Raw genomic sequence first — 25,914 nt, 5'->3', positions numbered from 1 at the left:
TTTAGGATTTTATATCTATCCATGAATGTATTTTGAATACTTGTTATGTACAAGGCATTGTGCTAGCAGTGAGGATTTTAAAAAAATAATGGTTACTGTTCCTGGTAGAAGAGATTCAGCAAAACTATTTCAAAGACAAGAAAGAAAATATCTGACCAAGTGCCAGGTGAAGGGAGACAGTACTGTCAGAAGTCAGAGAATGTGAAACCATGGGGGACTGAAGATTGGGGAAAGCATTCAATAAGAAGGCAGAATTTGAGCAGAGCTTTAATAAAATGAGCATTATTTGAATACACGAGGAAAGTGGGTAAGCCTGCCAAGGATGCTGGGGCAGGGTGGGATTACCTGGATGAAGTGGGGGCTCCTGTCAGGTAGAGGCATGAGACAGGGTTACAAAGGCAGGCCAGACGGGATTGTAGCGGGTTTTGATCATAATGGGATCCATTGTTGTTGTTTCTGTGTAGTCCCTAAGTCATATCTGACTCTTGCAACCCCTCAACTGCAGCATGTCAGGCTCCCCTGTTCTTCAGTATTTCCTGCATTTTATTCAAACTCATATGCACTGAGTCAGTGATACCCAATGGGATCCATGGCAAGTCTTCTTCCAGGGAATTGTATGATAAGAAATGTTATTTTGGCAATATTAATATGATAACCATTTTCAAGATCAATGAGAGCAATAAGAACAATAAGAAAAAAAAGAAGAACAATAAGAAAGGTCAAGCAATAAACCTAGATTTGGAGTTGGTGGCAGAGAAAAATGCTAAGTGTGAAAGTGAGGAGGAACTAAAGAGCTTCTTGATGAAAGTGAAAGAGGAGAGTGAAAAAGCTGGCTTAAAACTCAACATCCAAAAAACTAAGATCATGGCATCTGGTCCCATCATTTCATAACAAATAGATGGAGAAACAATGGAAACAATGACATATTTTATTTTCTTGGGCTCCAAAATCACTGCAGATGGTGACTGCAGCTTTGAAATTAAGTTGATGCTTGATCCTTAGAAGAAGAGTTATGACCATACTAGACAGCATATTAAAAAGCAAAGACATTACTTTGCTGACAAAAGTCCGTCTAGTCAAAGTTATGGTTTTTCCAGTAGTCATGTATGGGTGTGAGAAGGTCACCATAAGGAAAGCTGATGCTTTTGAACTGTGGTGTTGGAGAAGACTCTTGAGAGTCCCTAGGACTGCAAGGAGATTCAACCAATCAATTCTACAGGAAATCATTCCTGAATACTCATTGGAAGGACTGATACTGAAGCTCCAAAACTTTGGCTACCTCATGAGAAGAACTGACTCATTGGAAAAGACCCTGATGCTGGGAAAGATTGAAGGCAGGAAGAGAAGGAGAAGACAGAGGATGAGATGGTTGGATGGCATCACCAACTTGATGGACATGAGTTTGAGTAAGCTCCAGGAGTTGGTGATGGACAGGGAGGCCTAGCATGCTGCAGGGGCTGCAGAGAGTTGGACACGACTGAGCGACTGAACTGAACTGAACTGATACATGACGCACCTTTTCAAATTCATGCGTAACTTTCAGCCGTGCCGCCATGATTCAGCTGTTGCAATGGGCGGGGGGGCGGGGGGGGGGGGCAAGCCAATTGCCTTTTCCAAATGACCAAATCATATAGAAAAACCACCCCTTCCTTCAAGGCATTAGCTGCTTGAAGAGCTTGACAACCTTTACAACTTCCAAGTAGACCCAAGTTTGTTTGCTTTTTTTCTCAAAATGAGCTACTCCCTTTCTCATTGTTCCTCATAAGAAGCCTCATTCTCTCAGCAGCACAGAGCTCCTCACCCCCATCTGGGTGTAAGACTGAATGCATCTTTCTTCTTCTTCTTCTTTTTTTTTTCCTTCCCTCCTGAAATTTACTTTTTAAACTAGAGGAATCAGATGCTGGAATTCCACCAGCATTACTTGGCATTAAGTTTCCTTCGTAAAACAAAACGATCCTAACGCTGGACTCTGTGAGGCTGACCCCTCACAGGACTGACCCCTCACCCCGCATGCACCCCACCTCTTTTCTTGTAGAAAAATTTTAGCCTCTGGGCCTTCCCCAAGTTCAAACAGCAGATTCAGTCAGAGAAGTGAGAAAATGCAGAAACAAAGGAAAACTGTCAAATAAGATAAAATAATTGAACCTTAAAACAAAAGTCAAGGACCCTTTAGTTCCTGCTCAAGGCTATAAATAATATTCTGAGCCATATCTTTGAGCTGTTTTACAAATACTAAGCCTCCCTGCCAAATGGAAGAAGTTGACTGCATGCTGACAAAAAGCACGTAGACCCCAGACCATTTGGAACCATGATAAGGCTGATAATGTTGACTCCCAAATACCACTGAGTATTAGCTCACCACCCATCAGAAATCAATCAGCAAAATGTCCGCGAGCTGATCAGGCCCCCTGTGAACCCTCTCCCTCATCTTGCCTTTAAAACCCTTTCCCGAGAAACGCTCCACTGCCTGCATGTGCTACACCTTCCTTACCCATTTCACCGTTGATGGGCCTGTCCCGGCTGTTGTAAATAGCGCTGCTGTGAACATCGGGGTGCATGTGTCTTTTGGAATTATGGTTTTCTCTGGGTATATGCTCAGGAGTGGGATTGCCAGATCACATAAAGAAACAAAATTGTGCCATTTGCAGAGACATGGAGGGACCTAGAGACTGCCATACAGAGTGAAGTGAGTCAGAAAGAGAAAAACAAATATCGTAATACACTTACGTGCCATCTAAAAAAACGGTACAGATGAACCCTGTCTGCAAAACAGAAATAGAGACACAGATGTAGAGAATAAATACATGGACACCAAGGGGGTGTCCTGCATTGGAGAAGGAAATGGCAGCCCACTCCAGTGTTCTTGCCTGGAGAATCCCAGGACGGGGGAGCCTGGTGGGCTGTCGTCTATGGGGTCGCACAGAGCTGGACACGACGGAATCGACTCAGCAGCAGCAAGGGGGAAAAGGGGGTGGGATGAATTGGGACACTGGGATTGATATATATTCACTATTGATACTATGCATAAAATAGACAACTAATGAGAACCTACTGTTTAGCTCAAGGAATTCTATCTACTCAGTGCTCTGTGGTGACCAAATGGAAAGGAAATCCAAAAGGGAGAGGATATATGTTTACATATGACTGATTCACGTTGCTGAACAGTAGAAACTAACCCAACTTTGTAAAGCAACTATACTCCAATAAAACAAAAACCTTTCCCTGGAAGCCGCTGTGAAGTTCAGGGAAGCAAGAGCCACCTGCTCTCCTTAATGGGTACCCTGCAATAAATGCTATGCTTTCCTTCATCACATCCAGTCCCCAGTGGGTTGGCTTTGCTGTGAGTTGGGTGAGGGGACCTACATTTGGTCAGGTAACAATCTGGTGGAGGTAAGAGGGTGTTCTCAGCTCCTCCATTTGAACCTATTTATTATATTATTTCCTGAGTGTCCTCAGGTGTTTAAGCAGTAAGACCAAGTGGTATTAACTGGGTTGGTTCCACTGGAAATGAGATCTCCTCTTGGTCATCATTAAGTCATATCTGACTCTTTGCAACCCCATGGACAGCAGCACACCAGGCTTCCCTGTCCTTTGCTCTCTCCTGGATAGGGAGATCCCAACTCAAATTCACATCCACTGGGTTGGTGATGCTATCTAAGCATCTCATCCTCTGCCACCCTCTTCTCTTTAGGCCTTCAATCTTTCCCAGCCTAAGTTTTTCCCAATGAGTTGGCTCTTCCCACCAGGTGATCAAAGTATTGATGCTTCAGCTTCAGCATCAGTCCTCCCAGTGAATATTCAGGGTTGATTTCCCTTAAGATTGGCTGGCTTCATTTCCTTGGTCCAAGGAGACGCTCAAGGGTCTCCTCTCAATCTACTCCTTTGCTTCTGATAGCGGTCAATCCTCCAGGCATTGCGAATGGCTTTATGTACCTAACTTCATGAAAGACTCACTATGCTTCCATGAAGTAATCATACATAGTATCATGCCATTTTTCAGGCAGGATCATTGACACACAGAGAAAAATTTGTCTTGGCTACATAGTCAGGGTTATAACGCAGTCTGTCTAACTCAGCTATACACCCTCCTAACCATGAGGCTACACTGCCTTTCATGTGCTTCCCATCCTAACACCGTTGGGCTCCTGTCCTTTATGGTTTACTGTCCCATCACTCTCTCTTGTGTGATTCCCTCAATTACCTAACGAAATCTTACTTTTCTTTTTCAAATGAAAGAGAGAGACAAACGCATGAAGGGATATGTAATAAGTGTCGTCTCGGGGACTTGATTTGAGGACATCTTTGGAGCTGTTTCACTCTGTGTTGCCTTCATTATCTGGTCTTTGTACGTGTCAGAACCGTAGAGCCAGTCAGGAAGGAAAGACAGCAGGGGAACAGAGTGCTCGAGTTTTGTGTTTTGATAGAAAACTAAATAGTCATATTGCTCACCATATAAGACAAGAGATTTGGATCCTTTTTCCTTTTTCCTTCTTTTTCTCACATATGCTAAAAATGCTCTGAGTAAAGCCATGAAATGTGACATGAGTATTAATACCTTTGGCCACAGCAGTTTTTGCTCCTACTTATAATTAAATGGAGGAAAGTATCTTTTTACTGATTTATGCAGTAACATTAATAAAGACATGCGTATCACCACCTATGGATCAAAGCAAAACACGCATGAGGGCCATGAAAGCTTGAACATTTCCTCCCCAATATGTTTGTTGGAAGATCCCTTTGGTTTTTCATTGGATGAAGGTGCAGTTTCCTTGACAACCAGCTTTCTGAACAGACTGCCTATACCTCAGCGTTCTACAGCTTGCTGTAGAAGTCAAAGTGCGATATTCTTACAAGATGCACATAAATTTACCAAGGAGTGACTTTACGATTTTTAGATGGTTTCTACTAGACACGGCAGAGAAGATGTTAGCTAACTAAGAAAACGGAGGTCCTAAATCCTTAGCCTTCAGGACCGTGAACATTCTTAAACTTACACTTGTTCCTTAAATAAAAACTATCATTTCTTTGTGATTATCTATTTATGCCTGCTTGCTCATTAACCCAGAAACAGCTCACTCTGGGTTTACACGAACGTTTATCTAAAGATAGACGCATTAGGAAAGTAACAACTGGTGAGATGGTGTTAGTCATCATCACCAGGAGCGATGCCAAATTGCCCCAGTTGACTGCGAGCATCCGCACAAAGTTTTCCCAAGAAGTTTCCTTTTCTAGGGAACTCTCACCACCCCTGGGAATTTCTGTGCAGCCCGAGAAAAAGTGAAGCACATGGGATTGGGTTTAGCAGAGTTTTTCAAATAACTTGCTTCATTTCTAGAAATGGGAAACCTCACAGTCTATAGGCACTGGTCCAGAAGCACACACTCAAGCTCGTTTTTCTTTAGGGGAAGATGACGATGTATGTTTCACCACCTCTTACCCCTGGATTAGAAGTAAAAAAATCACAGCTTAACCTCTGCAACTGTGAATGTGCCCTTTAAACAGGACAGTGCCCTCCACATACTTTGGTCCATTTTTTGCTGTTGTTTAGTCGTTCAGTCGTGTCTGACTCTTTGCGACCCCATGGACCCCAGAGGAGCACACCGGGCTCCTCTGTCCATGGGATTTCCCAGGCAAGGATGCTAGAGTGCTTGTCACTCCAGGGGATCTTCCCTACCCACGGGCTGGCATTTTCTTCTGGATCCAGTGATCAAACTCACATCTCCTGCACTGGCAGGTAGATTCTTACCACTGAGCCACCAGACAAGCCTCACTTTGGGCCATGCCTTGACTTTAAAATACGTAATTTGTGACAGTGTCCTGAGTGAGACATCTCAACTTCCAGTTACGAGCTTATATGCGAAATTGTTTGTATCGATGGATATATGCATTATTCCAAGAGGGACCTTGGTTCTTGTATAAGACTCTACAGGCGTCCACATTTCATTTGTTGTATTGCTAACACTTCTACAGTTTCCTGCCTGACTTTCCATCCTTCCCTCTTTCTCATGGACAATGCAGTTCTGCCCTCTTTCAATCGTTGCCTCCTCCTTCCAGACCCAAATTCCACCACTTTTATTCTGTTACTTGCTGCTTTATCACCACTGCTTACATCAGATTTTTGGTGCAGATTAGTAAACATATTTACATGTTCAATCAACTAAGGCCATCAGTTAGCTGACAGCCAGAATTATATACATTAACTCATCACATAATAAACCAAAGCCCAGGATCAAAGAAACGACACATATCTTGGACTCAACACATTTCAGAGCTCCCCTTGGAGGTCAAAGTGCAGCCGGAAGTGTTTAGCTAAGCAAGTTCTAATGAACACTTGGAATGACACACTGTTAGCTAAATGAAGAGAGTATCCTTTTATTGAAAATGACATTTATATGACACGGCTTATCAGATAATGAGGGCAGTCAGTTCTGGAGAGCAGATGAGGCCAAGCGCTGAGCAAAGCAAGACTCCTTCAGTTTTTTGAAGCCATGGTGTTCGCTAAACAACAGAGTTGGAGGGGGACGCGGTGTGACTTAACTTGTGTTTTTCAGGTCCCAAGTTGTGTACGACTCTTTGTGACCCCATGGACTGCAGCACTCCAGGTTTCCCTGTGCCTCACCATCTCCTGGAGTTTGCTCAAACTGATATCTATTGAGTCGATGCCATCCAACCATCTTTCTCTGTCGTCCCCTTCTCCTCCCGCCTTCAGTCTTTCCCAGCATCCGGGTCTTTTCCAATGAGTTGGCTCTTCACATCCGGTGGTCAAATTATTGGAGCTCCAGCTTCTGTTGAATATTCAGGGATGACTTCCTTTAGGATTGACTGGTTTTATCTCCTTGTTGTTCAAAGGACTCTCAAGAGTCTTCTTTAGCACCACAATTTGAAAACATCAATTTTTCAGGGCTCAGCCTTCTTTATGGTCCAACTCTCACATCTGTACATGACTGCTGGAAAAACCAACTTCTGCTGAGCCTCCTGGGAAAGGACCATGTTGCAAATTTCAGAAACTGTGCTCTTCCTAAACATGCTAGTATTGGGTTGGCCAAAATGTTCTTTCAGGTTTTTCTGTAAGATGTTTCAGCCCCAGACAAACATTCTGGCCAATCTAATATTTTGAAGACTGATCTTTCTGTAAGAAGAGTGTTCTTGTTTGGTTTGTGTGGGAGTATTAGACACAGAAGAGGTGCAAAGAGAAAAGATTATTCTCAGAGGAAATGTTGAATATGGATGTTATTTTCATTGTGTCTCATGATTCATATGTTTTGTGAAAATATCTCGCTGTTATTTTTATTTAATGTGGAAATTAATGGAATTACATTCTTGTTTACAGTGTTTCATAAGTAAGTATTTTCTCTGAATTCTCTCTTTGCCTGCCCCGCCAAGCCTTCCCTCTCAACGCAGCAGGTGATGGCTTCTCCTTTGTTGGAGAGAAATCTATGAACATCACATAATGCATCCAACAGGACTTCCTCTCAGCGTTTATATCTCTGTGCCTATCTTAACCTCCAAACCCAAGGGAAAATAGCATCTCTTCTCTCTTAACCACTTTTCATGGCTTTTTACTAAGTCCCATTACTTTGAAAATCCTCCAAGATTAAACCCTCAAGTTCTTCTCTTCAGCTGCACCTCTCTGAGGTCTAATTTCTTTCCAATTGTCTCAGGCTTTTCTCAGGTAGAGAAACCCATTTGCTCTTTAATGTTTTGGGGTGTATTACACGCGTCTCTCTGGTGTTTTACTCACATAGTTGGTTAGGAATGGAAGAAACAATTACAGGTGCAAGTTTTCATTCTTTGGGAGGTTTTTTCTTTTCTTATCTGCTGCCTGCAGGGTGGGTGCATTGGTTCTGCTCCAGATGGTAAGTGAGCCAGAGTCGGGGAAAACCTTCCCTTCTAAAGGCAGGCCTATCGGCCAACTTCTTTCACTTTCCTCCATCGTTTTTGTTCAGTCGCGCAGTCATGTTGGACTCTGTGGCCCCAGGAACTGCAGCACGTCAGCAACTGCAGCACAGGGTTGCCTGTGCTTCAGTATCTCCAGAGTTTGCTCAAACTTACGTCCATTGAGTCAGTGATGCCGTCCAACCATCTCATCCTCTACTGTCCCCTTCTCCTCCTGCCTTCAATCTCCCAGCATTAAGGTCGTTTCAAATGATTCGGCTCTTTGCATTCAAGTGGCCAAAATACTGGAGCTTCAGCATCAGTCCTTTCAATGAATATTCAGGACTGATTTCCTTTAGGATGGACTGGTTGGATCTCCTTGCAGTCCAAGGGACTCTCAAGAGTCTTCTCCAACACCACAGTTCAAAAGCATCAATTCTTCAGCGCTCAGCTTTCTTTGTGGTCCAACTCTCACATCCATACGTGACTACTGGAAAAACCATAGCTTTGACCAGATGGACCTTTGTAGGCAAGATGATATCTCTGCTTTTTAATATGCTGTCTAGGTTGGTCATAGGTTTTCTTCCAAAGAGCAAGTGTTTTTTAATTTCATGGCTGCAGTCACCATCTGCAGTGATTTTGGCGACCAAGAGAATCAAGTCTGTCACTGTTTCCATTGTTTTCTCATCTTATTTGCCATCAAGTGATGGGACTGGATGCCCTGATCTTCATTTTTTGAATGTTGTTGTAAGCCAGTTTTTTCTCTCTTTTCTTTCGCCTTCATCAAGAGGCTTTTTAATTCCTCTTCACTTTCTGCCATAAAGGTGGTGTCATTTCATATCTGAGGTTACTGATATTTCTCTAACTCAATAAAACTATGAGCCGTGCCATGCAGGGCCACCCAAGGCAGACGGATCATGCTGGAGAGTTCTGACAAAACATGGTCCACTGGAGAAAGGAAAGGCAAACCACTTCAGCATTCTTGCCTTGAGAACCCCATGAACAATATGAAAAGACAAAAATATCCCACAAGATCTTTTTCATCCCACAAGATGAACCCCCCTTGTCAGTAAGTGTCCAATATGATACTAGAAAAGAGCAGACAGACAGCTCCAGAAGGAACAAAAAGGCTGAGCCAATGCAGAGACAACACCCAGCTGAGGATGTGTCTGGTGGTGAAAGTAAAGTCCAATGCTGTAAAGAACAATATTGCATAGGAACCTGGAATGTTCATCCATGAATCATGGGAAAACAGAAGTGGTCAAAGAGTAGATGGCAAGAGTGAATATTGCCATTTATAGGAATCAGTGAACGAGGAGAGTGAGAAAGTTGGCTTAAAGCTCAACATTCAGAACACTAAGATTGTGGCATCTGGTCCCATCACTTCATGGAAAATAGATAGGGAAACAGTGAAAACAGTGTCAGACTTTATTTTGGGGGGCTCCAAAATCACTGCAGATGGTGATTGCAGCCATGAAATTAAAAGACGCTTACTCTTGGAAGGAAAGTTATGACCAACCTAGTTAGCACATTACAAAGCAGAGATATTACTTTGCCAACAAAGGGTTGTCTAGTCAAGGCTATGGTTTTTCCAGTGGTCATGTATGGATGTGAGAGTTGGACTGTGAAGAAAGCTGAGTGCCGAAAAATTGATGCTTTTGAACTGTGATGTTGGAGAAGACTCTTGAGAGTCCCTTGGACTGCAAGGAGATCCAACCAGTCCATTCCGAAGGAGATCAGCCCTGGGATTTCTTTGGAAGGAATGATGCTAAAGCTGAAACTCCAGTACTTTGGCCACCTGATGTGAAGAGTTGACTCATTGGAAAAGACTCTGATGCTGGGAGGGATTGGGGGCAGGAGGAGAAGGGGACGACAGAGGATGATGACTTGATGGCATCACTGACTCAATGGACATGAGTTTGGGTAAACTCCAGGAGTTGGTGATGGACAGGGAGGCCTGGCGTGCTGTGATTCATGGGGTCATAAAGAGTCAGACATGACTGAGCGACTGAACTGAACTGAACTAAAATGGACAGGAATGGGCAAGCTTAATTCAGATGACCATTATATATACCACTGTGGGCAAGAATCCCTTAGAAGAAATGGAGTAGCCTTCACAGTCAAGAAAAGGTTCTGAAGTACAGTGAAGTGTTGTTGCTCAGTCATGTCTGACTCTTTGTGACCCCATGGACTGTAGCCTACCATGCTCTTCCGTCCGTGGGATTCTCCAGGCAAGAATACTGGAGTGGGTTGCCATTTCCTTCTCCAGGAGATCTTCCCAACCCAGGGATCGAACCTGGGTCTCCCACATTGCAGGCAGATGCTTTACCATCTGAGCCACCAGGGAAGCTCAGTACAGTAGTACTGAGTAGTAGTACTAAAGTCCAGTACTTGGGTGCAACCTCAAAAATGACAGAATCTTTCTTCCCAAGGCAAACCATTCAATATCACAGTAATCGAAGTCTGTGGCCCAATTACTAATGCTGAAGAAGCTGAAGTTCAATGGTTCTGTGAAGATTTACAAGACCTTCTAGAACTAATGCCAAAAAAAAGGATGTCCTTTTCATTATAGGGGACGGGAGTGCAAAAGAAATACCTGAAGTAACAGGCAAATTTGGCCTCAAGAGTACAAAATGAAGCAGGGCAAAAGCTAACAGAGTTTTGCCAAGAGAACACACTGGTCATTACAAACACCCTCTTCCAGCAACACAAGAGACAACTCTACACCTGGACACCACCAGATGATCAATAGCCAAATTACACTGATTATATTCTTTATAGCTGAAGATGGAAAAGCTCTATACTGTCAGCAAAACAAGACTGGGAGCTGACTGTGATTCAGATCATGAACTCCTTATTGCCATGTATAATAACATGTATCCATCATTATAATACCATACAGAGTATTTTCATTGCCTTAAAAATCTTCTGCGTTCTGCTTATTCATCTCCCGTCATCCCTAGTGAATACTGATCTCTTTATTGTCTCTCTAGTTTCCCCTTTCCCAGAAAGTAATGTAGCTGGAATTGAACCATAAGTAGCCTTTTTGGATTGGCTTCTTTCACTGAGTAATACGAATTTTAGGTTCCTCCATGTGTAGGCAGTGGAGGCTCAGATGGCAAAGAATCTGCCCGCAATGCAGGAAAGCCAGGTTTGATCCCTGTGTCAGGAAGATCCCCTGGAGAAGGGAATGGCAACCCTCCAGTATTCTTGCCTGGGGAGTCCCATTGACAGAGGAATCTGGCGTGTTACAGTCCATGGGGTTGCAAAGAGTGAGACATGACTAAGGGACTTTCACGTCATTTTTACGGTTTGATGGCTCATTTCTTTTTAGTGCTGAAGAATATTCCATTGTCTCCATTCATTTAACTGAGGGGCATCTTGCCTGCTTTCAAGTTTTGGCAATTAAGACTAAAGATATTATAAACATCCATATTCAGGTTTTTGATTGGGTCCAAGTTTTCGGCTCCTTTGTGCAAATACCAAGTGATGCAATTGCTGGATGCACGGTAAAAGTGTTTAGTTTTGTAGGAAACTGCCAAACTGTCTTGCAAAGTAGCTATGCCATTTTGCACTCTCAACAGCAATGCACAAGAATTCCTGTTGCTCCTCATCCATGCCAGCATTTGATGTTGTCAGTGTTCTGGGTTTTGCCCACAGGTATGTAGTAGTGTCAGCGTTGCTGTAATTCGCATTTTCCTGATGACATAAGATGCCAAGCGTCTTTGGAAATGCTCGTTTGTCGTCTGAATATTTTCTTCATTGAGGTTTTTGTTACAGTCTTTCACCCATTTTTAAAACCAGTTTGTTTATTTTCTGTTGTTGGGTTTTAAGTGTTGTTTGTACATTTTGGTTAACATGTTTCGTCAGATGTTGTTGCCTTTTTATTTTTTTTCAAATATTGTATTTTCTCCCAGTCAGTGATTTGTCTTCCAAGTCTCTTGATATTTTCTTTTAAATAGACTTTTTAAAAAATCTTTTAATAAAGTCGAGATTAGCAATTACTTCTTTCATGGATTGTGTCTTCGGCATTGCATCGGAAAAAGAATCATCATCATCATTTAGATTTTCTCCTATGTTGCCTCATAGGAATTTCATGGTTTTATGGCCTACATTTCGGTCTGTGTTTCATTTTGAGCAAGTTTTTGTGAAGGTTATCAAGTCTGTGATAGATTCATTGTTTTTGCATGTGGACATCCAGTTGTGGCCACATTATATGTTGAAGAGACTATCTTTGCTCCATTGTATTGCCTCTGTTCCCCTGTTGAAAATCTGTTGCCTGTATTCATGCAGTTCTACATTGGACTCGCTATTTTTCCATTTGTCTATGTGTCTGTTCACCAGCGCCACACTGTCTTGACGAGTGTAGCTTTAGAGGAAGTCTTGAAGTTGGGCAGTGTCAGTCCTCCAACTTTGCTGGTCTTCTTCCATATGGTGGTGGCTATGCTGGGTCCACCTTCACTTCCTCACCCAACCTTACTCCTTATTTCTATCAAACTTCTTTTTTTTAAAAATTTTTTTGATGTGGACTATTATTAAAGTCTGTATTGAATTTGTCAAATACTACTTCTTTTTTAACATTTTTTAATATAAATTTATTTATTTTAATCAAATACTACTTCTGTTTTATTTATTTATTTATTTTTTTGCCATAAGGCATGTGAGATCTTCACTCCCTGACCAGGGTTTGAAACTGCACCCCCTCCGTTGGAAGCTGAAGTCTTAACCACTGAAATACTAGGGAAGGCCCCCAAACCCCTTAAAACTTTCCATTTATACCTGCTGCCCCCATTGCTCACTTGTCTATTTTATACAAACATAAAACTATACTCATCATATATGCATATATACTCATTTTTAAAATGAATACATACTCGTGAATTTTTAAATTGACAGTTAAAGATTTATAAAGAAAAACTTCAAAAACTCTATTCTGTTGAAGAGCTGACTCATTAGAAAAGACCCTGATGGTCGGAAAGACTGAAGGCAGGAGGAGAAGTGGATGAAAGAGGATGAGATGGTTGGATGGCATCACCAACTCAATGGACGTGAGTCAGAGTAACTTCATGAGATGGTGAAGGACAGGGAAGCCTGGTGTGCTGCAGTTCCTGGGGTTGCAAAGAGTCGGACACGACTGAGCAACTGAGCAACGATTCTCTCTTCCACCTCCAATCCACCTACTTCAACTTGCCAGGGAGAGGCATTTTTATTTTTTCTGTTTTTTTCTAGAAGATATTTCCACGGTACTAAAGTATACTCTTCGCATGGGATTGGGGGCAGGAGGAGAAGGGGACGACAGAGGATGAGATGGCTGGATGGTATCACTGACTTGATGGGCATGAGTCTGAGTGAACTCCTGGAGTTGGTGATGGACAGGGAGGCCTGGCGTGCTGCGATTCATGGGGTTGCAAAGGGTCAGACACGACTGAGAGACTGAACTGAACTGAACTGAAAGTATACTCTCACTGCCCTTCTTTGCTTTACAATGAGTAGTCATTATTTCTATGTGTTATGATAGACAGAGACTTAATTTGCACCATTGCCCACCTCCTCTCCTCTAGGCTCTAATGTGGTTTGTTAGTAAACCTTGTTCATATCTTTTCTGAGTCCTTCTCTCTTACTCTGCATCCAACTCATTGCTTAGCCAGTCAAAACATATCTTGAACCATCTTCAAAATATATCTTGAACCTAACTAACTGTACTAACTCTTGCTAATTGTACCCACTACCATCTGATAGCTCAGCTGGTGAAGAATCCGCCTGCAATGCAGGAGACCCTAGTTCAATTCCTGGGTCGGGAAGATCCCCCAGAGAAGGGAAAGGCTACCCATTCCAGTATTTTGGGGCTTTCCTTGTGGATCAGCTGGTAAAGAATCTGCCTGCAATGTGGGAAACCTGGGTCCAATCCCTGGGTTGGGAAGATCCCCTGGAGAAGGGAAAGGCTACCCACTCCAGTGTTCTGGCCTGGAGAATCCCATGGATTGTATAGTCCACAGGGTCACAAAGAGTTCACCACCTAAGGTCAGGTCTTTTAATATCTTGTAGGGACTGCTTGTCGATTTCTGACTTTTTTTCTGGTTTCAGTTCTTGGTTATCTGCAGTCTAGTCTGTACACAGCCACCCAAGTGGTTTAAATAAAATCAGTTTGGGTGCACTCTGCCCTCCTAAGACTTCCCATCTTCCTGGCATTTTTAGCCTTTCCCCTATCTCCAAGGATGTACATGCTGAGGATTCTGGCCACCATCTCATGCCGTCCTCCGCTCTGATTACTGACTTCTTATCCTACTGAATTATTCGATAGTTTTCAGATGCTACAAGGATGCTCCCCAGGGGCCACTGCATCTGCTGCTTCTTCAGCCTGGAACACACCCGTCACATATGTAGGTGCTTCTCCCTCTCACTGCAGGTAGGTCTCATTTGAAAAGTCTTACCTTTGAAAGTCATCTCATTGCAGAGCCCATCTATGACAAACTTATCTAATAAGCTGCCCCCTCCCTCTCAAAAACCTGCAGTCTCTGTCCAAACCCTCATCTAGAATGTGAGCTACATTAGCTCAAGAACAGTGGTGGTTTTCACCACTGGAAATCTCCAGCACCAACAACAGTACCAGGCATGAAAGAGCACCCCACAAATACGTGTAGATGAATGAATACATAAATAAACCACTGCTGAAGAGAAAGCATAGATGTTTCTTTCAGTGGTGTTAAGGACATAACATCCTTGAAGTCTTGAAATCTTGAGGGTCATCATTCCACAGAAATATAAAAATGAGAGAACAATTATACTTGGTAAGCATCCTCAGTTCTTGCAGATTATGCACCTCTTAAAGATTGCCCCTTCTAAGGGATCATGAATAGTTTTCATCTAGTTAGAAACTCAGTTTCAGGGTGTCTTACTGCAATCAGGCACTTGTTTTCCATTTTAGGTATTTCAGAAGCCTTTCCAGTATAACCTGAGAGGGCTACCAGGGAAGCCCTTTGTAAACTGCACAATTGTAAAATATATTAGCGTGCGTTAACAAGAGAAGCTGTCCACTCTCCTTTATCCACGATCTTCAGTTTTGAGATGCACTGTGCAGAACTGCTTCTTTCTGGACAGACTCCACCATACTTATCCACAGCCATCGCTCCTCAGTCCGCAGTGTGTCTCGTTCATACCCTCTCCTACGCAAAGCCACGCTATGGACGATCGCTGACCCCTAACACAGTCTCTACCTGGACCTAGCTCCGTGGTCATCTCGGTCTGGAGATGCCATAGAAATGTTAAACGGAACAACCTGAAATGTACAAGCATTTTCTCTACATTTGTTCTTGTTCCTGCCTTTCTCATTTAAGAAGCCTGAGAGTGAGTCTAGATCTCCTCTTCTCATATAATCGTGTGAGCGATAAGTCACCAAGCTTTATAGCTCAGGAGGTCTGTCTGCTCCCCTGTGTGCCCAGTGAGACCTCTGTCCTTCAGTATTCTCATCCTTACCCTATTGCTCAGAGAGACAACCTCTCTGACTTAGGCTGACTTCCCCCCAAGCTGTCCTTTCTGTCTCAGGCATATTCACATCTGGGCATGCTCCATGTCCTTCAGTGACTCCTTGAGGCTCCAGGATAAAGGTCAATTAAACAGTTTCCCAACATGCCCTTCATTGTTAGGCTCTGTGTATCTCTCCAGCCTAACCTCCTGCCACCATCCTGGGCAGACTCCTTGCACCTGCTGTTCTGACAGCTAACAGTTTGCCAAACACACCATGGTGTTTCACATGTTTTTCCCTCCACTTCAACCGTCCTTGGCTTCAGTCACTGTTCAGTTCATTTCTACTTGTCCTTTAAGACCAGCATAAGCATTTTCTCTGCTAAGAATCCTTTAATGGATTTGCAGTGTGATTTATATGCCCTTCCTTGGTGCTTCCAGGATGATGTGTGTAGATTCATGACGCTGTACTTCATGCTTACGATAATTATTACTCATCTGTCTATACTCTCTCTGTGTATGTTGCCAGTTAAATTCCTAAGGGTCAATGGTGGTATTTTGATCATGTTTATATTCCTACTGGTTAGTCTGATAATGCACGTGAAGCATCCGCGGAAAGAAGCAAGAGTGAATGTAGGAAAGCTTTACTACTTAGACCTAGAAGACACTGCCAGAACCAAGATGAAGCCACAGCGCATCATCGGGGCACAGCGGGGAGACAGCGCAAGCTGTGACATGGCCTGTGGACTTGCATATGCAGAACTATGGGGATGATGACTTTTCTAATTGTTTTTAACCAAAAGCAAGCATTATTAAACTGTGTAATAAATGCTGATGTGCGCACGTGCACGTGTGTGTGTGTGTGTTGGGTGAGAGGTGAGGGGTTTGCATAGCAAATGTGACCTCCGGGGACCTGATTCAACTTTGCTGTATCATTCATTTCTTTCCACAGGCGTTTGAATCCTTGTCACTAACGTGGATGTGACATGTATCATAAATCACTCTGTCTGTCCATCTAGCTACCTATCTATAGCATGTGCAAAATGCTATAAACAAGGAGATAGATGGGTAAGTGAGACAGAGCTCCATAGCAAAGATGCAATTACCAAATTGCCAAGACAGGAAAAGTGTCCTAAAGCCACAGGCTGAGTGATGAGAAGTCAGTCCTCTTGAAGCCCCGGAAAGTCCTTTAAGTAATGAATTGGTACATTTTTTCCCTAATAACTAAAGAGCACAGGTCTGTTTCAGGCATTTCCAGCTCCTTTTATTTCCTGCCATTGCCCCCATGTACTTTCCTGTGAGCACCCTGGGTATCAGTTTGGTTCTAATCAGGGCCAGAAAATTGCTGCTTGATTATATACTCATAACAACATAGGAAGTAGGGGGCAAAAGCCTATTTAGCAGATTAGAATTTACTACAGTGAGACATTCAATTGTTGAATAACCCCAGCATCCTTCACCTCGCAAACCCTGCCCAGAAGGCCATTCCAAACATTTATTACTTGCAGAATGAAAAAGTGCTTCCTTATGTCTGTGCTAAATTTATTTCCCTTAACTTCCATTAAAGCCTCTGCGCTACAGAAGCTGAAAAGGGAAGAGTAACCTGCGTTATCTACACCTATGATTCCACACACTTTCATTAGACCCGACATGTCATTTCCATAGCAAGAAGGGTCTGTCCTACTAATCCCAGTGATTCACTGCTTCACAGCTATTGTTACTTAGCTTTCAGCATTTTTCTTTTTTTTTAATTTAATGTAGAAAAAAAAAAACTGGACATATATCTGCCCCCTTAAAATAATTTACCACAGATTTTGTGGCATTTCACTAGAACCACACTTGTAGGATGGATACATCTTGACAAAAGAAAACAAAAGCAATGGCTCTGATGGGTGATGATGAAAGCCCTTCCTCTCTGGGCAGCCTGAGATTAAGCACAATAGCACGGAACAGCTTTTTAAGATTTCTGACATTAGGGACCACCTCTTCCATGCGCTCTGAGTTGTTGCTGGCACCCCATAGGTGTTTAATAAATATTAATACTGCTAAGTTTAATAATACATGAAAAAGGAAAAACTGATCTCAAGAAAATCCCGTGGTGGATACATCTTGGAAGATATGATTCATTGTTTTCAAGGACAATGTTCTTTTATTTCAGACATAATCTTGAAGGTTTAAAATTTTATCTGCTTCATTTTAAAATAATATCAAGGCTCCTCATAGCCAACTTCTTCATTTAGGGCAGAGTAAAATTTCATTTGCAGATCAAACAGAAACAGAGGGACATAAACCAAAACTGTAGGCCAATTCATGATGTACAATTGAATATGCAGAATTAAGGCCAGATGGGGCTATAAAACTAGCCCCTAAATCTCAACATTTAATTCCATGTGCTTCAGCAGGATAACATGGAATATCAATCAGGAAATAGGCAGGCGCTGGAATCATTCTTGCGCAGTTCCTCACCACTATTTCCTCCCTATGCTGTCAACCAAAGGGACATGCCTAGAAATGGGACCTCCAGGATCGAGGCAAGGGAAAGAAAATGAAAATGAGTTGATTTCCCAGAGGGACAGCAGACATTGTGCAGAGGCTGTTTTTACTCGCTCAGATGTTGAATATGAAAACTAGCAGTGGTTCCCCCCAGACAGAGCCCAGCGCCATCTCACTGAATCCAATAAATATTCATCAGATCTTAGAATTACTTATTCAGTGAGGACGAAAGAGTTGTGGCCGTAAGGTTTGCCTTCCTTCATATGGGCAGACCTGGACATTAGTGAACAGGCAGTTGGCTTCTGTAGGCTGCTTTAAGCTGTGTGAGTCACATGAATTTTTTTGTTGTTTTGTTTGGTAAATCAGTCAAACAATAGGTCTGCCCTCTTTGACTCACTCAAATTGTCATATGGGACGAGACACTTTACTTCTATTATTTTATCAACTCATACACTGTGTAAGAGACGTACATTGACCCAGTAACTGTTTCAAAAAGAAAACATGTATATCTCGGAGACTTTTAACCCACAACCTTTGAATAAGAACAGACCAGAATGAGGGTTCCATCAACCTGTTCACCCTCAAATTGGAAAAAAAATATGCAGTAAAGTAATTTAAGGGAAATATATAAAAAGGACATAGAAAGGAGAATACATATTCGTTTATTCATACCTTACTCCAGAAAAGAATGGAGAATTTGTAAAATATGATATAAAGGAATAAGAAAAAACAAAACTTTTATAAAATCAGGCACTGCACAACCCCACCCCACCCCCACCCTGCCGCAAATTGTGAATCTATAAACATTTGCGTCATGGATTTTTCTCACAATACTGACTGTAGCTTATACCGAAGCACTAGTCAGGTAGACTCAAGTTTATATGTGAGCTTCGCAGTTTCTAAGGTATTCTCGGACACTTCAGTTTTGACTTGAGAGAGGTCAGATTACCTAGTGGAAAATCCCAAATAGTGTCAAAGTGCATTATGGCAATTGATGTTGACATTAAGCAGGCTTGAAAGTTCTTGCCAGAAATGACACTACAGTTCAAGACCATGCTGACTGGCTAGAACTAGGCATCATTCTAGAAAGCATTGCTTGTCAAAGGTAAAATGTCTTGACATGCTTGCGTGTCTGAAGCTGAAGTTCCATGTGGACTGCAAATTGGGAGGGTAGCCACGGCTACTAAAAATGCCCAGCTCGCTCTCTCTTCAAGTGAATGTGAGACTGAAGTGGCAGTTTAGGTGACAGACTTAGATCCCAGACAACATCAGTGTGCTTGACTCGGGGAAATAGGAAACTCTGACCTTCGTACAGGCACCAGAGCCTTGTCCTTGAAGGACAACTTGAAGCTCAGACTCTCTCTTTAATGAATAAGCCCATATTCTCAAATTCCACCTTTTTAAAGTCGGTCTTTTGTTTTAAGATTTGGCTTTCCCCTTTAAGTAAATATTCTACAAAAAAGGCATGATAAATTAGGTTTTTAGTATTATCAGAATACAGTCATTAGTAAAATCAGGGATAAATATCTTCTGGGCAGGATCAAGAAAAGGGACCTAAGAATGGGAAAAAGACAGAAAGAGGATAAAAAAATTTACCCTGCTTTATAGTTTGGCCAAGGGTGGCCCTGGATATTAGGAGAGATGGCCTAAGGCATCCAAAATAAAATAAATGTTAGAAAAGAAAGGCAGGAAGACACAAGAGTGTAAAGCTATAATATGGATTTTCAAAGCATCATATAATGATTTTTCTAAAGATATTGAAGCAAACAAATGAAAAAGAATAAAAGTAAGTTCCAGAAACAGAGAATGGGAGTCACCCATGTTTCTCCTACTGTTCTTACAAAGCAATTTTCATTATTTCATTTTATATTTATTTTTGTAAGCATAGGACATTCAAATCACCTCCGATATAATTCTAACCCATTTTTAGTATGTTTGGATTTAAATGATATAATTATTATACATGTTTTCACTTCATCTTCAAACTTTCAAATGGCTACAAAAGATTCTGTCACATGGTTAAGCCAATCATGCATTTATTCAATGAGGAAGTGGGCTCAGCAGAGAATGCAAGGTCCAAATTCTGTTCTTCTAGAGCTGGCATTTTACTGGGAGGTGCAGACAATAGGTAAATATGTAAATAACTTTGTAATAAGCAAATTAGGGAGGGATGAATGTACGGAAGAAAAAAAAGTGTATCAGCAAAAGGAGCTTGAAAACCAGCGTAGGAAGCTCTGCTAGGTAAGATTGTCAGGAAGACCTCTCTGAGATGGAGACATTTAAATAAAGAAGAGGGAGATTTCCCCCATGAAATCTCCTGGGGGAAAAGCATTTGGCAGAGGGAGGACAAAGTACAGAAGCCCTGAGATGTTGTCACCCTTAAGGTCTGGAGAAGCTGGAGGAAGTCAGCCCAAAGAGAATGTTCAGTCCAGTGAGTGGGTCAGATCAACAGGAAGCCAAATTGTGCAGGGCTGGGGCTGAGGACACATGCGTGGGACCTGGCGTTTCTTTGGGAACTGAAATCTTTGGAAGTTTGAGAGTACTGTTCCCCTGACCTGCACGTTCAGCTCCTTGTAGAGAGTTGGTCACAGAGACTGAGACAAGACGTGGCGCTGGGAAAGCCAGCAGGTAGCTGTCAGTAACACCCGAGGCTGAGCAGAGGAAAGTGGTGAGATAGACAACAGGAGCGACAGGTTTTGCTCCTGGGTTAACTGTGAGATGCAAGAGGAAGAAAGATAAAGGATGACTTCAAGATTTGAGCCTGGGCAATTCATAGCCATTGGCTATGTCAAAAGAGATTTTTCAGACAGTTAAAAACATGATTCTCATACAAATATTGTGGATGAGGAAATCAGGAGATGGGTAATGCTGGTTAGAAGGAGAATGCAAGGTGGCCAGGAGTTATACAGGCTCAGAGAAGCAAGGCTGTGATACGCTTACTAGGTTAGATACCAAACTTGTTCATGGCCCCAAGTTCAATAACAGTGTAATGATTTGCATCTTGATAAAACAAAACCCTTCAAGGTAACATGTACTTTCCTAGAATGTGAGCCTTTAATAAATAACAGATGTGAATCACACAAAGGCACCTCTTCGGGTGAGTCTATCCAACAACATTCCAAGATTACATTGAAAGGCAAGGTCTCCTTCCTCTGCGTTGTTACACATGGTGAGACATTTTATTTTTGTGAACACTGAGATGGTGCAGTCTAGTAGAGGGGCAAACTGTGGAGAAGGGCCAGTCATTATTTAACCCTTCCCCATTATTAAGCCTTTGATTTATGTAAATACTTTAATATTAAAATCATGGGTTTTATTGTATTTTTGTGACACCACCCTTATGGCAGAAGGTGAAGAGGAACTGAAAAGCCTCTTGATGAAAGTGAAAGAGGAGAGTGAAAAAGTTGGCTTAAAGCTCAACACTCAGAAAACTAAGATCATGGCATCGGTAGGGAAACAGTGGAAACAGTGTCAGACTTTATTTTTTGGGGCTCCAAAATCACTGCAGATGGTGACTGCAGCCATGAAATTAAAAGACGCTTCCTCCTTGGAAGAAAAGTTATGACCAACCTAGACAGCATATTCAAAAGTAGACACATTACTTTGCCGACTCTTAGTCTAGTCAAGGCTATGGTTTTTCCTGTGCTCATGTATGGATGTGAGAGTTGGGCTGTGAAGAAAGGTGAGCGCCAAAGAATTGATGCTTTTGAACTGTGGTGTTGGAGAAGACTCTTGAGAGTCCCATGGACTGCAAGGAGATCCAACCAGTCCATTCTGAAGGAGATCAGCCCTGGGATTTCTTTGGAAGGAATGATGCTGAAGCTGAAACTCCAATACTTTGGCCACTTCATGCAAAGAGTTGACTCATTGGAAAAGACTCTGATGCTGGGAGGGATTGGGGGCAGGAGGAGAAGGGGACAACAGAGGATGAGATGGCTGGATGGCATCACGGACTCAATGGATGTGAATCTGAGTGAACTCCGGGAGTTGGTGATGGACAGGGAGGCCTGGCGTGCTGCGATTCATAGGGTTGCAAAGACTCGGACATGACTGAGCGACTGAATTGAACTGAACTGAAGGAATGATGCTGAAGCTGAAGCTCCAATACTTTGGCCACCTCATGCAAGAGTTGACTCATTGGAAAAGACCCTGATGCTGGGAAGGATTGGGGGCAGGAGGAGAAGGGGACGACAGAGGATGAGATGGCTGGATGGCATCACCGGTTTGATGGACATGAGTTTGAGTGAACTCTGAGAGTTGGTGATGGACAGGGAGGCCTGGTGTGCTGTGCTTCATGGGGTTGCAAAGAGTAGGACACGACTGAGTGACAGAACTGAACTGAACTGAAGCCCTTGAAATGATTTCCCTATCAAGGAAGTTATTGATCCCTATCAATTCAGTTCAATTCAGCCACTCAGACATGTCCGACTCTTTGCGACCCCATGGACTGCAGGACACCAGGCCTCTTTGTCTATTACTAACTCCCAGAGTTTACTCAAACTCATGTCCATCGAGTCGGCTATGCCATCCAACCATCTCATCCTCTGTCGTCCCCTTCTCCTCCTGCTTTCAGTCTTTCCCAGCATCAGGGCCTTTTTCAATGAGTCAGTTCTTCGCATCAGGTGGCCAAACTATTGGAGTTTCAGCTTCAGCATCAGTCCTTCCATTGAATATTCAGGACTGATTTCTTTTAGGATTGACTTGTTTGGTCTCCTTGCAAGGGACTCTCAAGAGCCGTCTCCAACACCACAGTTCAAAAGCATCAATTCTTCAGCATTCAATTTTCTTTATTGTCCAACTCTCACATCCATACATGACTACAGGAAAAACCAGAACTTTGACAAGATGGACCTCGGTGGGCAAAGTAATGTCTCTGCTTTGTAATATGCTGTCTAGGTTGGTCCTAAGTTTTCTTCCAAGGAACAAGCATCAATTTAATTTCATGGCTGCAGCCACCATCTGCAGTGATTTTGGAGCCCCCAAAAATAAAGTCTCTCACTGTTTCCACTGTTCCCCATCTATTTCCCAGGTGGGACTGGATGTCATGATCTTAGTTTTCTGAATGTTGAGCTTTAAACTCTCCTCTTTCATTTTCATCAGGAGGCTCTTTAATTCTCCTTTGATTTCTGCCATAAGGGTGGTGTCATCTGCATATCTGAGGTTATTGATATTTCTCCCAGCATTCTTGATTCCAGCTTGTGCTTCATTCAGCTCGGCATCTCACATTGATATTCAGATGAACTCTGAATATAAGTTAAATAATCAGTGTGACAGTATACAGCCTTGACATACTCCTTTCCCAATTTGGAACAAGTCCATTGTTCCACGTCTGGTTATAACTATTGCTCCTTGACTTGCATACAGATTTCTTAGGAGGCAGGTCAGGTGATCTGGTATTCCCATCTCTTTAAGAATTCTCCACAGCTTGTTGTGGTCCACACAGTCAGGCTTTGGTGTAGTCAATAAAGTAGAAGTAGATGTTTCTCTGGAATTCTCTTGCTTTTTCTATGATCCAACAAACATTGACAATTTGATCTCTGACTCCTCTGCCTTTTCTAAATCCAGCTTGAACATCTGGAAGTTCTCTGCTCACATGCTGTTGAAGCCTCACTTGACAAACAGATTCAAAGGGTCAGATCTCATAGACAGAGTGCCTGAAGAACTATGGACAGAGGTTCGTGACACTGTACAGCAGGCAGTGATCAAGACCATCCCCAAGATAAAGAAATGCAAAACCGTAAAATGGTTATCTGAGGAAGCCTTACAAATAGCTGAGAAAAGAAGCTAAAAGCAAAGGAGAAAAGGAAATATATACCCCTCTGAATGACCAGTTCCAAAGAATGGCCAGACAAGAAAGCCTTCTTCAGTGATCAATGCAAAGAAATAGAGGAAAACAATAGAATGGGAAAGACTGTGATCTCTTCAAGAAAATCACAGATACCAAGGGAACATTTCATGCAAAGATGGGGCACAATAAAGGACAGAAATGGTATGGACCTAACAGAAGCAGAAGATAATAAGAAGAGGTGGCAGGAATACATAGAAGAACTATACAAAAAATATCTTAATGACCCAGATAACCATGATGGTATGATCACTCACCTAGAACCAGACATCCTGGAGTGCGAAATCAAGTAGGCCTTAGGAAGCACCACTAGGAACAAAGCTAATGGAGGTGATGGAATTCCAGCTGAGCTATTTCAAATCCTAAAAGATGATGCTGTGAGAATGCTGCACTCAATATGCCAGCAAATTTGGAAAACTCAGCAATGGCCACAGGACTGGAAAAGGTCAGTTTTCAGTGATCCCTATATAATTTTGGTATTTTATATTGAAAAACATTTTGATTTACTACCAGTATATTATTTTAATTAGTTTTCTTTAAAATCTAGCAAAAAGAATTCACCTATTACATATTCATGACATGTTTTCTTTTAGTACTATTATATATATATATATATTTACCTTGTTATCTTGTTCCAGATTTTACCGTCTATAAAAGCTATTGATCTTTGTGTGTATATGTAGCAGGGAAAGATCAGCAGATTAGCAAAACTTCATCTAATAGGATGACTTATTTCAACTTTTTAAGTCATTATCTTTGACCCAGATTTGAAAGGCAGTTTTTGAAAAGGAATTATTAAGTGTCCTTTTTAAGTCACAGTGCGAAGTCGCTCAGTGGTGTCACTATGATAACTTAAAAGACTGACAAGATACAGTTACTGCCTTGAAGAAGCTACAGCATGCTTTATCTTTATATGGGTTACAGCTACGATTTCGCATATGCATATGGACAGACAGATGCATAGTACAGGACAGGAATAAGAGTGTGGTCATGACATGTTAGATATGTCTTAATATTTCTGATTCTTAGTTTTACTCCTTATAAAATAAAGACATTTTTATCCAAATTGTTAGGGTATTGTAAAAGTTAAATATATATACTATCCGTTCATCGTGAGAAACACTGGGCTGTAAGAAGCACAAGCTGGAATCAAGACTGCTGGGAGAAATATCAATAACCTCAGATATGCAGATGACACCACCCTTATGGCAGAAAGTGAAGAGGAACTAAAGAGCCTCCTGATGAAAGTGAAACAGGAGAGTGAAAAAGTTGGCTTAAAGCTCAACATTTAGAAAACAAAGATCATGGCACCTGGTTCCATCACGTCATGGGAAATAGATGGGGAAACAGTGGAAACAGTGACAGACTTTATTTTGGGGGGCTCCAAAATCACTGCAGATGGTGACTGCAGCCATGGAATTAAAAGACACTTTCTCCTTGGAAGAAAAGTTATGACCAACCTAGACAGCATATTAAAAAACAAAGGCATTACTTTGCCAACAAAGGTCCATCTAGTCAAAGGTCTGGTTTTTCCTGTAATCACGTATGGATGTGAGAGTTGGACTCTAAAGAAAGTTGAACACCAAAGAATTGATGCTTTTGAACTGTGGTGTTGGAGAAGACTCTTGAGAGTCCCTTGGACTGCAAGGAGATCCAACCAGTCCATCCTAAAGGAAATCAGTCCCGAATATTCATTGGAAGAAATGATGCTGAAGCTGAAACTCCAATACATTGGCCACCCGATGTGAAGAACTGACTCATTTGAAAAGACCCTGATGCTGGGAAAGATTGAAGGTGGGAGGAGAAGGGAACGACAGAGGATGAGATGGTTGGATGGCACCACTGACTCAGTGGACATCAGTTTGAGTAAACTTTGGGAGCTGGTGATGGACAGGGAGGCCTGGGGTGCTTAGTCCATTAGGTCACAGAGTCGGACACGACTGAGCGACTGAGCTGAGCTGATCAATCAATGGGCTTCCCAGGTGACAGTAGTGGGAAAAGAACACACTTGGCCACTGCAGGAGACATTAGAGACTCGAGTTCAGTCCGCGACTGGAATGATCCCCTGGAGGAGGGCGTGGCACCCCACTCCAGTATTCTTGCCTGGAAAACCCCATGGACAGAGAAGCCTGATCAGCTACAGTCCATGGGGTCGCAGAGAGTGGGACATGACTGAAGAGACTCAGCGTGCACACACGCGCTATCCGTTAACATCCACGATCGCCTGTCTGTCTAAATTC

This window comes from Ovis canadensis, chromosome 12 (assembly GCF_042477335.2).
Source record: "Ovis canadensis isolate MfBH-ARS-UI-01 breed Bighorn chromosome 12, ARS-UI_OviCan_v2, whole genome shotgun sequence".
Lineage (NCBI taxonomy): Eukaryota > Metazoa > Chordata > Mammalia > Artiodactyla > Bovidae > Ovis > Ovis canadensis.
This window is presented reverse-complemented; position numbering follows the sequence as displayed.